General features: G+C 44.3%; 1 long non-coding RNA gene across 1 annotated transcript; it reads left to right on the forward strand.

Annotated features, from left to right (window-relative positions):
- The first annotated feature begins 3,743 nt into the window (after positions 1–3,743).
- Positions 3,744–16,459, forward strand: LOC144721833 (uncharacterized). Its single transcript, XR_013585985.1, has 3 exons — positions 3,744–3,920; positions 13,053–13,146; positions 16,421–16,459. It is a non-coding gene; the product is annotated as an uncharacterized LOC144721833 (long non-coding RNA).
- Positions 16,460–16,976: the final 517 nt, after the last annotated feature.

The raw sequence follows: 16,976 nt of genomic DNA on the forward strand, positions 1-16,976 counted from the left end.
GTAGCCGAAATGTAAAGTTCATTAAAGACCGACTTTTCTGCGTTTTACACAATGGAGACACTTTTTACATGTCCATAAAAAGCTAAAGACAGCAGATGACGTTTATACTAAGACAGTATTTTCTGTGCATTGGGACATAACATTTGCAACACTTTGTGGGAAGTTCACGTAAGCTGTGTTAAGATTGTACTTCAACAAGGCTGTTCCCCATGACAGGATCTTCTAATTTCCACCATTTGGTAAGAACTAATCAGTCGTAAACAAAAATACATCATTGTCAAATAAATATTTCAAAGGAATGTATCATTTATTATTACACGCTTTTTATTAACTCACTCTGTTGTTGTATCCTCGAATCTTGGAACTAATTTTTAACCCACTTCCCAATGTGGTATCGACTGAAAACTTGGCATACTTATGTCATACTGATGACAATACTATATTCTATCATTAAAAATATTTGTAAACTATCTTTTGTATATGTTATGTTTCGGTTTGGGTCTAATTGTCCACGCTCAACTGACGTTGGCTGTAAATCACCACGGCCCCTTACGTTGTGGCAAGCTTCGGGGCCACTTCCTGGAGTCGTGGAGTTCTGCCATTACTAGTAGGGTACATTTAATTAAAACGTGTTAAAAAAAAAAGTTGTTTTCATATTACTTATACCATTGACGTCGTCACCTAACCATTGGCTATTGCATATAGTTCTCACGATAAGTAACATTTCCGAAATGAACACTGTAATGATGACGTGGGGGGAAAAAAAAACTCTTTGTAGTGTCACATTTATTTTTGTCAATCTTTGACGAGCTCCACGCTAGACTGTACCATGAGGGTAACTTCGCCGTGAAGAAACGTCGGCAAAGTTGTTCAGCCCCGTGCCACGAAATCAGTACAACAAAAGCCCGTATTCGTCAACCCCTTATCAGTGCCCTACCTTATTAAAGACCAATTCAGACCTTATTGGCCACCCTGTGCCCTGAAACATCTAAATTTTCATCCTAAAATAGTCCCATCACAACGGAGAAACACAAATAGACAAAAAAATGTGCCCTATTGAAACGGCTGTATTCGGTAAAGACCTGAAAACTCAATTTCCCTGTACAAGAATACGGGGTAAACCGTATGCGTTGACAGGTACGAAAGCTCAAACTAGCCAAAAAACCTTCATTATTAATAGCCAAAAGAAGTCAAACATCAATGGTGAGAATTTGCCCATTAATTAATGACCCTAATAGGTGCTTTGGCGACTAATTACTGCCGAAACCTCTAGAATTCAAAAGATCCTCCCAATGTTTAAATCCTTGCTCGACTGTCACAAAGATAGCACTGCAGGACACACGAAACACGTTCACAAATGTGTGTTGTTAACGCAAATTGCTTTTTGGTAAGATGATCGAATTCCATCATTGGGCAAACCAGAAACCAGACCAGCTTAAAAGAACCAGAGATGTGAAACTAATGCTTACTAACACCACCCCACCCACCCCTCGCCAAAGCTTATGAATAAATGATAGAAAAATAAACACACAAATTCACTGCGCACTTATGAATTATATACAACATCTGGAGGTTAAAACCTCTGAGCTGCCATGTGGAGATGTCACGTGACACACACACGCGCCGATCCCAATTGCAACACAATGGGGCGGCCACTGCGACAGCTAAAGGCAAAGATCCCCCGTGTAGCCTGTGACAGACTGCTGGGGCAAGTGCTGTTTGCGAGCACCTATTAAGGGCCAGCACGGCACGCCCGGCCGCCTTTGTCTTCCCCGTGACGAGGTTCCGGATAAATCCGTCACTGCTTGGGTGTTGGTGGCCGTGAGCGGGAATCGAACTCGGATCGATGGCTTCGTACGATCTTACCCGTAACAACAAACACAACATCCATAACGACGACAGCCTCACCGACAACCAGGGCAGGGAGTCAGACTCGCTGGACCGCCACCGAGTAAGAGACTCACGAGGGGGAGGGGGGCATGGTCGTGGGTGCAATGGGCGTCCACGCACATTGGCAACAGCTACACTGCGGCACTTAACAACGCGGTGAGGATCTTAACCAATGGCAGCAGCATTGTGGCGTATTAGTCGTTACGCTTCGTGACGCACACATTACAGCACACACCGGGTGCCATTCAATTACACACGCAACCCCCCGACTCCGAAACATAAACATTCGTTCTTACAAAAAATTTAAGAAAAAAAACCCCTCAAACTATCAATCCGTAAACCCTTATAAACGACAAGAGGTTAAGCCGTTAACCCCTATAAACGACGACGTAAATTTAGTTGCGAAGTGTCTCCACCACCACCCACCTCCACCACCTCCTCCTCCTCCACTTCGAGTTCGTCGGGGAAGCAGCGCGCGCCGGCGCGAGCCGCCCTCCACCATTGGGCCCGTCGCGGTGTCACGTGGCTCGGCTCCGGTTGCCACGGGCGACGTCGAACGCCGTTCGTTTATTGGTCGCGGCCGCCGCGCGAGGGCGGGGCGATGTTGGAAGGGGCGGGGCGATGGTAAAACGGGGCGGGGCGATGGGTTGAAGGGGGAGGGCGATGGTTGAAGGAGGCGTGGTTATGTTGAAGTAGGCGGGGGGTTGTCGAAGGGGGCGTGGTTATGTTGAAGTAGGCGGGGGGTTGTCGAAGGGGGCGTGGTTATGTTAAAGTAGGCGGGGGGTTGTCGAAGGGGGCGTGGTTATGTTGAAGTAGGCGGGGGGATGTTGTACGGGGCGTGGTTATGTTGAAGTAGGCGGGGGGATGTCGAAGGGGGCGGAGCGATGTTGAAGGGGGCGGGGTGATGTTGAAGGGGGCGGGCGATTTTTGGAAGGAGGGCGGGGCAATGTTGAGGGGGCGGGGCGATGTTTAAAGGGGCGGGGCGAGCGAGTAGGAGTAGGCGTGGTTTGATATCGGTCATAACGTCATCACGTCCATGCACCTAATAGGAACAAAACACTCAACAAATGTATTTTATTTAACGCGTAGTTAGGAGTAGAGCAATCGCGACTAATATTGTCCATAATAAATATATTTCTTAAGTTAGATCGTGTCAATATACACATGTTGTTACCCCACCACCATCCGATTAGTTACTACTTCAGCACAATTAACTTAATTACTCAATGAAAAGAAACCTGTATTACTCAATACATTCATCGTAATCTTTTCTTTATTGGAATCAGATTATTTATCCTGATGGAGGAATCTGATGAGCTCTGATGTTCTTTTTTTATCACAGATTTCCACTCGGGGCAGGTCAGCAAATTACAAAGCAAATCATACAATGAAGAATACTGTACTCGAGTAAAGATAAATAAATAAAGCACGGTAGTACAACTTGCACGAGTACGTGCACACATGCAACCTTGGGCAGGGCAGCAAAAGAACAATAAGAGACTGATGATGCTAGCAGGTGTGTAAGATGGGTCCCAAGTCTCAATTGGCCTCTGCTAAGCCCTTTAATGACACGGTAGTTAGGGGAAGGGTTTGAATATCGCCAATTCTAGAAAATAAATAGTGGCAGTAAGGTAGAATGTGTCTGGGCCAAAAATGTAAGGAAACACAAAATTAAAACGATGAAATAAACTAAACTATTTGTTATTATTACCAGGTAAGGCCCACTGAGCTATACAGCTCTTTTTTAAAGGACCTGGCCACAAATGATAGCTCATCGAAGGGGCTTATCACGTGGAAATGTATAGCAGCCAATTACTCTAAATCAGGGGTGGGGAACGTCCGGCCCGCGGGCCGTGTAAGGCCCGCGAAATCATTTGGTGTGGCCCTGCCAAGGCAACCGCAGGCAGGACTCGAAATTCAATAAATCTAGGAGCAAACCTGGAAAAGCAGTTGCGAGTAGCAACATCATCAACACCAGCTAACATCACACGCCTCGCCAAAGAGAAGCAGTTCCAGCCATCACATTAGGGGTGAGTTAATTAAATGTTTGACCAAATATAACAGGCTAATCTTTAAGTTGATAATTTTGTATGGCCCGCGAATGATGTTATAAATATCCAAATGGCCCTTGGCAGAAAAAAGGTTCCCCACCCCTAATCTAAATGCATGTTTCTAAGTGTGGAGGGAAAAACCGGAGGACCCTGGAGTAAAATCCACGCGACCACGGGGAGAACATTCAAACTCCAAATTAAGAGGTGGGCAACAGCTGGATTTGCAAAGCTGAACTGGATAATGAAAAGTAACGTACCCACGCGCCGAAATAGAACATTTTAAATCAGTGCATGTTGCATGCTATGACATGGTGCAGAAACATGGTCATTCACGAAAGATAGTGGGATAAAAACTTAAAAAGTGTGCAGAAGAAACGTGGTGAGGTGCAAGCTTGGAATTACTTTCAGAGACAGAAATAGGAGCACGTGGATTAGAGATCATATGCAGGTTAACGATCTCATCCGAGCTATTAACAAAAGTCGGCTTGGGAAGGACACGTGGAACAGACTTAAACGAATTACAGATAAACGAATGTCATTTGGGGCACATAGTAAAACGGAATGTCCATAGGGTAATGAGAAAATAATGCCCATAGAATATGGGGTTGTATTGGGAAAATGGAATAGAATATGGTTATATTGGGAAAACGGAATGCCCATAGGATAACAATGAGAAAGGAATACCCATAGGACTGGATGGGGAAAATTGAATACCAATAGACTATAAAGGAGAACACGGAATGCCCATAGGGTTACATGGTAAAACACAATACCTATAGGCTCACACTAAAAATTTAATGCCAAATGGCCATAGGACAACATTGGAAAAACAAACTCCTCAAATGCTCAGTTCAAAACGTAGGCTTTCGCGACCAATATTATCCACAATAGAGGTGTTTGGGTTTGATCGCGTAACGCGATCCTCAGAGGCTAACATTCGGAAATCCAGAATTGCCAGAGGCGACCTTAAAAAAAAAACGGAACGCCCATCGGGTTACATGGGGAAAACAGAATGTCCGGGGAAACAACATTCTGGTTAGGTAACGCAGTGTGTGATCAATTCTATGATCGATTCACTGCTGCACCAACGCATTTTCAAGCCGTAGCGACGTGCACAGGGCAGGAGTGTGGCGGTTTTCGTGCTGCGCTACGAACCCGGTGATTCCCGTTCATGGCCAACACCGGTGACGATTGTTTGAACCGGTCTTGGGCCTTCCCATAGGTCGACTCAGCCTCAAATGAGAACCTGGTGCGGTGTGTTAAACATCGCCACTGGGGAGACAAAGGCGGTCGGGCGTGGTGTTGGCCACCCATCCCTCGTGTGCCGTTCCGGCCTTCATAGGAGCTCGCTAACAGCACTTGCCCCAACATCCTGTTCAGTCGATATGGGGGATCTTTGTCTTTTTCTCTGTATACCCGTCTCTGTTGTTAATGCGTATTTACAGATACAAAAGCATATCTTAAAATAAATATTAATTTAATTTTGGCAGAAACGTTCTGCTAAATGCAATACATTACTTATATAACTGATTACAACCGGTAACCGCATTTTTTATATATATGTTTTATTCCGGCACGTAAAAAAACCATTTTAATTGTTGTTCGGTTTCGGTGCCGGAAATATTACGGGTAAAACCGGTTCTGGGTTTAATTTTTCGTTTCGGTTCGACCATCTGCTCGTAGATGCTGAAAGTATTGATTCATTATATGTTCACAATATGAAACCAATCAGAATACCTGATTTTAAAAAGAAGTAATAACTGCCTCGTCTCAGAAAGATCATCCAGTTTGGTGCAGGGTTGGGCCCTCCTGTGATCACGATCAGGGTGGGCCTCCTGTGATCACGATCAGGGTGGGCCCTCCTGTGATCACGATCAGGGTGGCCCTCCTGTGATCGCGATCAGGGTGGGCCCTCCTGTGATCGCGATCAGGGTGGGCCCTCCTGTGATCGCGATCAGGGTGGGCCTCCTGTGATCGCGATCAGGGTGGGCCTCCTGTGATCGCGATCAGGGTGGGCCTCCTGTGATCACGATCAGAGTGGGCCCTCCACTGATCGCGATCAGGGTGGGCCCCCTGTGATCACGATCAGGGTGGGCCCTCATGTGATCGCGATCAGGGTGGGCCCTCCTGTGATCACGATCAGGGTGGGCCCTCCACTGATCGCGATCAGGGTGGGCCCCCTGTGATCACGATCAGGGTGGGCCCTCATGTGATCGCGATCAGGGTGGGCCCTCCACTGATCGCGATCAGGGTGGGCCCCCTGTGATCACGATCAGGGTGGGCCCCCTGTGATCGCGATCAGGTTGGGCCCCCCTGTGATCGCGACCAGGGTGGGCCCTCCTGTGATCGCGATCAGGGTGGGCCCTCCTGTGATCACGATCAGGGTGGGCCCGCCTGTGATCACGATCAGGGTGGGCCCTCCTGTGATCGCGATCAGGGTGGGCCCTCCACTGATCGCGATCAGGGTGGGCCCCCTGTGATCACGATCAGGGTGGGCCCTCATGTGATCGCGATCAGGGTGGGCCCTCCACTGATCGCGATCAGGGTGGGCCCCCTGTGATCACGATCAGGGTGGGCCCCCTGTGATCGCGATCAGGTTGGGCCCTCCTGTGATCGCGATCGGCAGCGCGCGCGCCTCACTCCCAGACTTTCACTTCCACCAGAGGGAGCCCTTGGTCTACCATTCCCAACAAATCGCGCTTGAAACCGCACTGCTTTGATAAAGAGAGAACAAAAAAACCCATCACGTTTGCCGAGCACAAGCCCAAAACTCCAAGCGGCCAGCAACTGGAAAAGGTAACGTTCGTTTTTCTTTTTCTCTCTCTCCAGCAAAAGACATAGCAAGGTGGGTGCCGATGGACACGTAGATTGTTTACAGAAAGCATAGACGTTGCTTTTGTGGGACTATTACAACTACATCAGTGCAAGTGTTTGCAGAGGATGGTTCACTGGTGGCACATCGGACGTGGCACAATAGGGGCCACAGTCAACCCGCATCAAATGCTTGTGGGAATACGCTCCCTACTGCAGGTGGTGCAGTCTCTCGGCTCGTTTTAATGCCATATTGTCAGTTGACTGAATTCCTGTTCACATCGTAGTCAAAAATATTGGAGGCAACAACCTTCTCGATTTAAAGCTTTCGTGACTGCAGGGATTTATCTTCTTGGTTCTTTCGGTAAAGTCACGTAGAAGGGAAGTAATAAAATAATAAAAATAAAACATAATATTATGTTTCGATTTAAAGCTTTCGTGACTGCAGGGATTCATCTTCTTGGTTCTTTCGGTAAAGTCACGTAGAAGGGAAGTATTGTTATATTATTTTATAATGTTTTATTTTTATTATTGTATTACTTCCCTTCTACGTGACTTTACCGAAAGATCCAAGAAGATAATATTATGTTTTATTTACTTCCCTTCTACGTGACTTTACCGAAAGAACCAAGAAGAAGAACAACCTTCTCCTTCATTAGACTCGTTCCGGTCCTGCAACGTTTCAGTGACTAACCTCTTGGAATTTTATTTTCTTATATATTTCACGTTTTTCTAGAGCCCATTAGATTTTTTTTTATTTCTTCATTAAATGTAAATGTGTTTTTAGGCTGTTATTCTTCACGTTACTCGTGGTAAAATAAATGATAAAATTAATGCGAAACAATATGTTTAGTAAAAGTTTGGCAGAAAACATTGTAATCGCTGACAATGCAATTGCAAAACCTTTGCATTTGACGAAAAACATTTGCTCCCATTTTAATATAAATCTACTAGCAGAAGTACTCGGCGTTGCCCGGGTGAAAAATATATTTCTTAATAACCTTACATATATACACAGATGGGCTGCTACCGCTGCCCCCCCCCCAGCCACGATCTCCTGGGCCGCTGTGCAGTAATATGTACGGCCTATAGTGTGGTGGGGTGTCGAGGCCTAGTACCGTGCAGAGCCTCCGGCCTCGCCTAGATTGCCCACACGGCTGAGGCTGGGTACTGGGGCCATTACCCCCCCCCCCCGCGCTACAATAATACTGTCTAATCGCTATAATTTTATTATCTACCGACCCTATAATAGTAATTGCACACATTGGGGTGGGGGGGGAGTGAAGAGGACGTGAAACTTTGATGAATTTACCTCAGAGTCGCGTGTTAATGCGTGCGCATATTTTTAACGGGAATTAAAAATGGCGTCCACCCCGCAGCGAATGCGTCGCTACCCGTTGCCAGGGGCAACCACCGTGGTCCGCGCCGGTCGTCCAATGAAACTGCGTATGGTCCGGCGACACACAGACAGACAGACACACACACAGACAGACAGATTTGCGATTTTATATATATATAGATATATTTTTTCATTTAAACAATTGAACCTTATGGTGGGACCCCGGGGTCTCGGACAAACGGAAGTCAAAATCGTACTTACGGTAATTAATTTATTTTTGGCGACTCCGTCCCACCATGAACATATCGTTCTGTTGTCACATCGTGTCCAAGCGCAGCAGCGAGGACGAATGCGCAGAAGAGCTGAACAAGCGAATGCTGCACTCCATGCTCGGGTATTGTCAGGATCATAAGTCTTATCCAAAGCGGCTCAAACTGCCTACACGACTTAAGTCCTTTAGTTGTCATCGCGGTATGCATAATACAGTGAAACTGCTCTCTTATCTTCATTATTATTTGTGACCTACCAATGTCTGCAGCCAGAATCAATCGATGACAATCCTAGTCCCTGCAGATATTTAACAGATGAGATGCGTTGCACCGTTCATTCCTCCTGTTACTTCTCTTGTCCGTATGCATCTGTGCAGATAGTTTTTTTTGCGGTTAAGCCATAGTCCCCACATACCGCTCGTATCAATGCGGATAAGAGGAGCGGCCACCCACTCCTCTGTAGAGTAACATTGGTATAAACGCTTGTTACAATATGAACAGCGCATTGAAAACGCGTACTATTTTATGTATTGTGTACAGAGTGTGTTCACAAATCCACATTGAGAAACACGATGATTGACAGAGGGGTGTAAATTTCTTTTTCGATAGTGTATTTAAATAGAGGTACTGCAGATAAGTAGTTTTCGGTTTTAAAGGCATAGTTTAACAAGATAACACTTGCCACCATCCTTCAAACCCATTGGTGAAAAAGAGCAAGGTTTTTGTTTACATTATAATATAATGTTTATGCGAGAGACGGGGGCTTATGGGACCTCAGCGTCTCGCCATAAGGTTCAATTATAAATGTTAGTCCAGAGATCGTAAAAGTGAGTCTGTTTCCAAATGCCATTCATGTAAATTCTCGTGGGAGCAATAAATACCTGACCACTTACAAATGTAAAAAAAGAAATCTCTCAATGATAGCAACTGTGTACCAAAAGTGGGCTATTCCATATCAACAACTTTTGTCATGACGACATCATGATGTTGATTAAATGTACAATATACATACAAAATATATTAAGGTGTGCTCTTCAAATTAAACCAATGCTCTCTGGCCACAACACGGCTTCTGTAAACTTTCAATGAACGTTTATGTAAATACATTACAATCTGTACAATATACAAGTACATTTTCTTGAACGATCACAACTTATTTTAGAACTCTTTTTTGCACACGCGACACATGCTTATACCATTTACACTACACTTCTCTATCTTGTTCACAGCATAATGAACAGTCTGAAAGAGACTAAACGATAGAGCACAGTGTATGATTGTGGAGGTTTGGTGGGAATTATGTGATGCTATTCAGCATTCAGATCTTTGTCTTCGGCGCGAGCCATTCAGCGGAGTTAATGAGCCATGGATGTGTGTTTAAACGCAGCCCTGCCTGGCATGATTAGCTCAGCTCTGATCGGTGACCAGGATGGCTGACTACCGTTGTCCCAGGATTAGGATAATTTCTAACCGAGAAACAATCGCCCCGAAAGCTCCTATAATGATACGGCCCTGTAGAAAAAGACAACTCACTCTTTGTTTTCCATTCTAGGTTTTGTTTGAAATTATGAAATGCATCTGATTGATATCAACGGCCGTTGCAAGTCGCTAAACAGAGCCCTGTAAGTTCGTTAAAATGAGCAAATGCGTATGCCTTAGCATTCTCCGCTGTACCTATTTCATCTTGCCAGCTTTGGGACTGAAACCAAGCTCTTCCTACACTGAAAGGACGCTGAATGTGTTTATTGTTTATCCAAATGATTTCGTTTGGTTAACGCACTTGCAGCCGTTTTAGCAGCAGACCGCTTTACAGCACGACACAAGTTTAGCAACTGGGCAATGGCACACGTCGCTTCAATGCAACAATAGCCTACAGTGTCTAAATGAAAACAGTATTATATAAACTAGCGTGAACTGTAAACAACCCCCATGACTGGCATGAGAATGCCTTCATGCAGCGGTGGATTGACATATGGATGTGGATTATTATTATTACAGTATTTAAAAAAAGCAGCTTCCACAAGCATTCACAGTGTCTGGTTAAAGAGTTAAATCAATGCATTTAAAGGTGTTACTCATTCTATTGATTGAATTCAAGAAAAAGTAAGCATGGTTTTTGTTAAAAGTCAAGAGTGCGGTTGGAGATACATCACTTGAAAACTTACGAATTGCAATTATAAAAAAATATATTAAATGTATTAGACCACAAAAACGTACACACTCTATGGCTGCATATCCTATTTGTTTTAGTATCTATACATCTGTTTAACTTGTAAAGAAAGTCTGGGTTATCCACATTTCCAGTGTATGGTGTGAGGATCCTTGTGGCTTGACTGTCTACGGTATGACTTCAATTACTAGCTTATGCCTCCGCAAGAGGGCGATTGAGAAAGCCTCATTAGTATATATATTTTGGCTTCCTCTTCCACACTGGCCGGACATTTTAAAAGAGGTGGGAATACCCACACATGAACCCCCAACATGCCAAACGACTAACTGTGTTGTACCGATTTATACTGCTGGGTGTATGTGTAGTGACATAGCGCTGACTGTTGGACAGCAGCAACAACTGCAGGTGGGCACTTAGTGCACACGCCGCTGAGCATATACGCGGGTGTGCCGGCAGCAGGGCGGAGGAACTGGGGCAAGGGTCATGGAAGACCTCGTGTGGAAGCCCCGGGAGCCCTTTAGAGCAACGCTCCCAAACTTTTTGGCACCAGGGACCGGTTTCGTGGAAGACAATTTTTTCACGGACCGGGGGGGGGGGGGGGTTCATCATTGGGTCTTTCCCCCTTTTCAAAGAAGCTCTCCAGCCACGTTTATTTATTACTCATTGTGGCTAGGGGTTAGCAGCTTGTGGGCTCACCAACACTGTGACTGAGACAAGTGCTCAGTGCGGGAAAAGGCGCGGACGGAAGTGGTAAATTATAAAATAACGGGCGGGCCACGCGCGGACTCACCGCTCTCACCTCCTGCTGCTGTGCGGCCCGGTTCCAAACAGGCCACGGACCGGTACCGGTCCGTGGCCCGGGGGTTAGGGACCCCTGCTCTAGAGGATTCGAGAAGGGAGGCGCGGCTGGGGCGATGGCTGGAAATCAAACTCGGGTCATTGGGTTCATAGTCTGGTGCCCCAACTACTGCACTACTGCTCTCCCATATGACCTGTAAATGGGCGTGTTTTTGGCTTGACAAAGTCGAAAATACACATGTATTTATTGTGATGATCTTTAAAGGTGGCAAATCTTACCGAAGTGAAAACACACGTCAGGCATTTGTCTCAATTGGATTAAAGGCTACGTTGGAGTTGTTGATGACAGTGGAAGTATTTATTGCCTTCACAATGAAATGTACAAATGTGCCAGCAATTAATCCTTTGTCACGAATTAATGTGCACCATAAAATATACATTTGGACAGAACCAAAACATGTTTTTAATTTTTATTGAACGCTGGCCAATTATTGGGTCGCTTCACCACAGTTTGAATCGAAGTTTATAATTTCAAGCTTTTCCGTGGCAAATAACAACTTTTAAAAAGTGCCAAAAAACGAAAAGTGTTAAAACTAAATTCCACGATCCAAATGATTGCTACGAAATACTGGAACAGTGTATCATGGTTTACATTTAAAGTAAAAACAACTCAAAATAGAGCAACATTACGAATTTCCAGGATGGAGGATGCCAAGAAACCCCTAAAGGCAATTTTTTTGCAATAGTGGGCCAAATACAAAACGTATAATTAATCACGTGAATGCATTAAGCATTCATTCTGTACATGCTTTTTCAAGCATTGACTTCAACACTGTCTCTTTTATAAAAAAACATCCCCGAGGACTGGTGGTGTTTCTTGCGACACCCTCCAAGGTGGTCCTCTCAAAGCCAAATTCCAGTGGTTTGACTTCGTGGCTTATTAACAACAACAACAACGTTGGACCATGCTTTCTGGAAATGTGGCTTAATCAATTCCCTGTGGTCAGTGAGAAATATGATCGTATTGATGATGGTCATGAATTTCGATATTGGCAATGATCAATGGATGGATAAAGATGATGAGGAGGAATGAAACAATGACTAGGGCATTACTGCATACACTTCTAAAACTTACAGTAAAAGATTCGATGATAATGACGGTAATAATGTCATGAAAATAATATTTTCATATGATGCATAATAAAAGGTAAAACCTATATGTACCGTTAAATAGAGTAATTATAATAACAACAACAACGGACTAATGGGCAATGATTACTTCATGGATTATGATCGTCAGAGTAATAATATTTATTTGCTGTGATGGTTTTTATGAAAAAGACAAAGAACAGATGATGATGGACAATGTGTTTGACATTGACCGTTTTAGTGCACATAGTAGCCTTGTGGTAGAAGGTTACACATTTGTCTGCAATTACCATCCACACCCATTACTAATTAGCCTTTTTAAAAATAACAAGCACACAGGGGTGAAGAATTGTGTTATTTTAGTTATGTGGAAATGTAAAAAGATTTTATTACAACCCCACACGGATGAAGTGCACAGTGGAGTCACAGAAACTCGGTTGTTCCGTGTCACCTTTGAAGTGAGAGGTAAGGACACTCGTTAACAACGCCCGTCAAAAGAAAGCTTTCTTTCTGTTTGGCATTATAGTTGACATTCTGCTGTCTGCTTGCCAAATCCCTTATTTTTATTCGTGCAGTGCTTGAGGTTTGTGAAGTCCGCGCGAAGCCGGCTGGAAGCCAACTTTGCCCGCTGTCTGCTTGACTGATATTTCCAAGCGGTATTCGAGTCAGGTATGAAATATACTGCTGTCCCTCCTTATACACAGTGTGATGTGGTATAATTAGGGCAGGTATTGTGGCATGATACTGTAATGTCCTTGAGGGCCAATGGCGGATGTCACGAAACAGTAATAACATGCTGACGTCTCTGGCCATCTTTGATAGAACATTTCCAATGGACGCCATTAATTACGCGTCTTCATTGTTACTGCCGAGTCAAAAGCTTCAAAGGGAGGCATCTTAATGTGGAAGGCTACCACACCTCCGATTAGCGCGGTTGGCTACTTACGGTGTGAAAGAAGTTCATCATGCACACACACACATACTGGGCTATTTTCCAAATCAATAGTAATGTCAGTGTCGGGTTGGAGAGAAAACACAAGGAGCTGACATTATGTGCATGGAAAAGCACCTCCCAGCCAACCGTCAACACACGCTGCTGAACCAGAGCTTATAACCTTGTACCACACACATGTATACACATGGAACCACATACAGTACAATATAGTACAATATATACATGCTCTGTGACAAAATCATGGATTCCCCTAATCACATCAAATCTTGGAAGCTAAGCTTGGTGAGTACTTGGATGGGAGGCTGCCAGGGTATACCACGTGTTAGAGGCCTTGAGTAGTGCAAGATGGCTAGGAGATGGCGGGACAGACATTGACTCTTTAATCTGCAGGTCGCTTGCACAGCGAATAACTTCAAAAGGAGTTGGCCATACATTCAAACACAGGATCCTGCTTAAAAATATATTCTTGAGACTCAGGAAAGCTTTTCTTGGTAAATGGGATATTGACATGACAATTAGAATTGGGTGACTCATGTTGGAATCACATTCAATCTCCACGAGTCTACTGCTGGACAATTCTGGCAGGAATCACGAGTCATTCTGTTGACAATTCCCATGTTAAAAATATCCATTCAATGGAATGGAATTCTACAATGGAAAATTTGTGCAACCGAATGGGATTTTATTGGGATTCTATTGCAAATCTAGCCTAGTTAAGCATCAGTTATGCTTCGCATCGTCGAGCATTGCTAATTCTAGCCAACCACAATGCAGCTTCAGGCCCATTCCACACTGCCAGAATCCACATTGAAATACTACGTATTTCTGATGCGTATAGCGTAGAATTGGCCTAATTCCATCCCATTTCTGCTACTGGCATTCGGGCAAAAAGGAAGGGCATCTGGGACTTAGGCAGCCACATGGAGACTGGTCCAGGCACGGTTCTTACCCACACCCATGTGCCGCAGGAATGTGTGGTGCCGTACAGCCAAGACTGTACAAGCAAATAGCCAAGGCTATCCATATACACAGGTAGCTTTGTCTTGTGTATATTCGGTTATACACATTGGTTCATTATTCATAATAGTTTTTTTTGGGTCAGATCGCGTAAATAGAAATGTGTTGTTAATCCTGCCACCACCCGACACAGCCAGTTAGTAAGGTTTGTCACGTGTGTACCTACGTGACTTTACCGAAAAAAACTAAGAATATGAATCCTTGCAGTCACGAAAGCTTCAAATCTAGAAATTTGTCACGTGAACAAACCGTCCCAGTTCGTGACTAGTTCAGCACACCGGTGTGTTGGAGAGTAAACCCACAACATTTACAATTTGTGTACGACGTTTCGGCGGTAATTACAGCTAGCATCATCAGGCGATAGCCAGAGTTGTGGAGAAATCCTGTTTTGGGCTTAAATAGAGAAATACATGTGATGTCGTCACATGTGAGCCAATTAGGTATGAAGATCGGGGGGGGGGGGGTAATGTATTAATATAAATTATAATTGATCTTTATTATTTGTTGCGTTCTTTACAATTAATAACATACATAATGTGCATGATGTATGTACATTATGTATGCAGATGATGTATGTACATTCGTTTTTGGGTCCAAACAGTTCTGCCGTTTTTGGGTCCATGCATTACTTAGTTGCTCTTTGTACAGCCTGGGCCTCCACTCGGCCATATAGGCCCCATGAGCTGATAATTATTTATAGTAATTTTTTAAATAATTATCAGAAAGTTGTGGCTGTGAGTTAGTTGTAGGCAACACTACAAAAAAAGACTAACATTTGACACTGCACACCCACTGACCTGCAAGCATGAATGTAGTCATGAATACACCACAATTTGTATCACGCTGTTTGTTCTAGTTTGGGGGCCACTGGATAATGGTTTGCTGCCCCCATACACCCAGCCCACTCAACATATAAACATGCATTTTCAATAATCTGTAGATGCACCCTTCACATACACACGTTAACTGCATACGAATCTTAAAAAAATGCGTGTTAAACACACGTATATTAAATAGGGGGAGTGGTGGTGTTGTGATTTACGCAGTGAAACTGACTACTCGAGTTCGAATCCTGGCCATGGATGGCATCAGTGGCGAGTGATGTCACCACGGGTCCTGTGGGCTTCCCCTCCACCAACCCACAGTGACCACACGCACAATGTGTGTGCGTGGTCAATGTATGCACATTATGTATGCACATTAAGTATGTACATTCGTTTTTGGGTCCAGGGTGTGATCACTGTGGTCGTTGTGGGGAGGTCTGAATATAAACACGAGTACATTATTGAATACGAGACACATGCGCGTGTAATGAAAATGCCATACAGTCGTTTCTTCATTGTATTGCACATACACTAAAAACAAAGATCCCCCCGTATTGCCTGAGTAGATTGTTGGGGCAAGTGCTGTTAGCGAGCACCTATGAAGGCCTGAACGGCACACGAGGGGGTGGGTGGCCAGCACCACGCCCAATCGCCTTTGTCTCGCCAGTGGCGATGTTTACACACCGCATCAGCTACTCATTTAAGGCTGAGTCGACCTATGGGAGGCCCATACACACGAATGGTAACGTGTATGTCACGTAATGAAGGGTCTCAATGTGAAATTTGTTAATGCACCAACAAAAGGCGGCTTCGTGAAATCAGTGAAACTTGTCAAGTGTGGATTGGTGGTGTTTTTGATAGCCGCACTGGTGTAGCATTTCATCCCACGTGGCATTGCTTAGCCAGGACTTATGAATGTGTCTGCTGTCAGGAGTGAGCCATAGGCTCAGAGGCAACAAATTAATTTCACATGTGCCCCACAGTGGAGCTTTTGTTTCTGAATTACCTGCCCTGCTGTTTTGCAGGGGAAAAATACTTCCACAGTGGTAGCAGAAATGTGTCTGTTTGTGTTGTTTTAATATTTTGTTTCATTAAATTGTGCGGGTCTTTTTTTCTTCTTCTTTCACACTGTAACCCCCACATCCAGCTAAACGGAGACTTCAAAAGATCCGTGACTTAAGCAAGGTGAGCAAAATGTATACAACACTATAACCATCATTGTACTCGTTTTATTTACTGTGTATGAAAACGAAATGTTCGTCAAAAAATCACATCGTTCAAATACCTTACATGATGTAATTACATTATACAGGCCCAATTCCATCTAATTTCTGGTACTGCTACGAACCCAGTGAACTAATATTGATTTCCAACCATGGCTAACATCTGTGACAATTGCTGTCCAAACCAGTCCTGCCTCCACCCCCCTCACCAAACCGCATTGACCAGCATGGTGAAGTATGGTCGAACAGCTCCCATGCCAACGGTACATGTTTGAGAGGTTTTCGTTCAGCAGCGGACTGAGAAAGGGCAGAGACGTGAGTTGTATATTTTAAATTAAATTGATCAGAATGCAAAGCATCGTTTTAAACTTGCAGAATGGATTACAACACAAGCACACATTTACAACGTGAGGCATAATGAGAAGATACACATCACGTGTAACCTTTGGACTCCAGCCATTTGAAATATATATGTGTTCT

The sequence above is a fragment of the Lampetra planeri genome, chromosome 12, assembly GCF_965212315.1.
Source record: "Lampetra planeri chromosome 12, kcLamPlan1.2.h2, whole genome shotgun sequence".
In the NCBI taxonomy this organism is placed as follows: domain Eukaryota; kingdom Metazoa; phylum Chordata; class Hyperoartia; order Petromyzontiformes; family Petromyzontidae; genus Lampetra; species Lampetra planeri.